The following is a 2,893-nucleotide window of genomic DNA, read 5'->3' as shown; positions in this document are numbered from 1 at the left end:
TCAATGCTAATTATGGAGATACAATAAAATGGAAAAGGATAACTCATTTATTCTAGCAAATCAAATAGGTCTTTCTCCTATTTTAAATTATCCCAAACAGATTATATTTCTATTACAATAGATAAATCAACTGTTGGGATAAATTTCAACATGAGGAAGACCTGTATGATAATTTTCAATGGATGAACCATCTGTTGCAACATATGACTCATTTGTTGTAGCAGATAGGTCATCTATTGGTACAAATAAAAGCGGTACGAAGAGCTATTTGATTTACTAAAACAAACGAGACATATGTTGCAACAGATGTATCTATCTGTTTGATAATTTTCAGCAGATGTGTCATAGGTCATTTGTTGGTATATATAAAAGCGGTACGAAGAACTGTTTATTTGTTAAAACTGACGAGACATATGTTACAATAAATACTTTATCTGATGCAATAAGTTAGACAACTGTTGCAATAGATGTATATATCTGTTTGATAATTTTCAGTAAATGTGTCATCTATTGAAACAGATATGTGTTTGTTTGTTAGCTGGAACAAACATATATATTCACCTTCTTCAGCTTGTGTTGCTCTCCTTTGACCATTGTACATTGGTCAATGCAATACACAGATAGAGGAGTTGTAATTTTTCTTTTTAGATGCTTGATAATGCCTTAGAAATTACATTCCTTCTCCTCTTAGCCTTAATCTCTAATATAGTGAATGAATATAAAATCCTCTTTGATGGAATGACACCTCTCTTAGATGTCAATTCCTTTACAGAAGTAGTTAATGCATAATATCATTAATCACTACATCATGTTTTGCCTTGCAGTCTTGACATTTGCATGCAGAACATTTATTGGGAGAGGCAAAATTTGTATAACCAGTATGATCATACTCATAATGGTTTGTTTTAAAATACTGTAAGGGGAGCATCATTAGACCAACAGCTCCATCACCACTAAGACCATCAAAAACAACAAGCTTACTCTCCAATTTTTTTTTTGTAATGGTTGTTCTCCAAACAATTCTATTTTTATTCTGTCAATGACCTTAGGGTCTGATAAATTTTCACAGACTGTAAAGTAAGAAAAAATGGCATCTTCAACTCTCGATTGGTCGGAACTAGCGACGGATGCAAAATCTAATATAAATCATTACATATATTAGAATGATGATTAGATCATTCAAAATAATCATTAATTAAAACAAAAATTTATTTATAATTATACTTACTGTGTCCTTCAGGAGTTGAAGAAATCAAGAAATTTTATATTTTTATCAATTTTGGCACAACCATCTCAAGATTCTTAGACAGGAAATTTCTTCCTGGAAGTTCACTTCTTGTCTTAAATAAGGAATGACTTCAAACACCCAAGCCTATAAAATAACACCAATAAATCAAAATCATTATTGAGTAAAAAGAATGAATGATATCATAATAAAAGAAAGAAACATTTACCATGAAAGCCCATGAAAAGCCATATAAGCTGACTGTCTTTGACTCTAACGGAGTCAACAAATATTTGACAGACATTTTGAAGCTTTCATAACCCCAAGGATATATGTTAAATACCTCAAGATCCTCGGAGAGCTTTATTAAACCAACGCTTATGTTGTTGTTAACATCTCTCGCCCAAAGAACATTATGTACAAACCAAACCAAGCACAACGATAGCTTGTGCTTCTTTGAGAGTATTTTACCTTTCAACGCTTCTATCAAATTTTTGTTTTTGAAGCTTGGACCAACAAGGGACACCAGGTCATCACGATCACTCGACTTGTCTTTGCCTTTTTGGGGTGTGCAAGGTACTTTTTTGGGTTAGAATAGGTATACCTTGAGAAGGAGGATAACATTTTAGTCTGGTAACTATGACAAACTCCTTCCAACTAAAATAAACAGGCATGTTACAGTAATTTATCCACACCGCATACATCTTATCTTTGTTTTCATACATAAACCTACGCTTGAGAAGTTCATATACTATTTTCATTTAGAATTCTCAAAGCAGATGTCCCTGAAATAAACATCTAACTTTTGTTCTCGAAGTATTTTTCTGAAGGCGTTGAAAGATTTTTCCATGGCTGACTTAACCACGAAATCACCCATTAAATCTATGGCACCATCACACCGCATTCTCATAGGATAACGATTAATGCTGAAGGTTTTAATCACCTCTTCAGTGGAAGGGCTATTAGCATTTGAATTTTCTCTTTTGAAACATTCCTCCTTCCCATGTTCATCATCTTCTCCTTCTGATTGAGATAACGCTTTCAAAGCAAGCTCGTAGAGTGGTGGATGTAGCCTAGCTGCTTTACTTGTTCCTTTACTTGGACTTGATTCATTTTTTTTTTCTTTTGGAAGCCATATTATCTAAAATTTTAGAAACATAAAATAGATTATAATTGATTAATGCATCGTTAAAAAGGGATAACAGTAAATCAAGTATGTACAATAGTAAAATAACAGTTCCAACAGATCACTGATCTGTTTCACCAGGTATGATATCTATTGCAGCATATAACCAACCTATTGCAGCGAATGAGTAATTCGTTGGACTAATACAAAATATATCACTCATCTTTTAAGACAGATGAATGGTCTGTGCAATAGATCATATATCTGTTGCAATATATAAGTGATTTATTGGAACAGTTAAATAACCTGTTACAATTGATGAGTAATCTGTTACGATAATACAAAATATATCACTCATCTGTTGAGAAAGATGAATGTTTTGTGCAATAGATCACATATATGTTGCAACATATGTGCGATTTGTTGGACCAGTTAACTAACCTGTAGCAACGACTGAGTAATCTGTTGCGATAATACAAAATATATCACTCATCTATTGAGAAAGATAAATGGTCTGTGCAATAGGTCACATATCTGTTGCA

The sequence above is a fragment of the Capsicum annuum genome, chromosome 3 (genome assembly GCF_002878395.1).
Source record: "Capsicum annuum cultivar UCD-10X-F1 chromosome 3, UCD10Xv1.1, whole genome shotgun sequence".
Taxonomy (NCBI): Eukaryota; Viridiplantae; Streptophyta; class Magnoliopsida; order Solanales; family Solanaceae; genus Capsicum; species Capsicum annuum.
Note: the sequence above shows the minus strand (reverse complement) of the source record.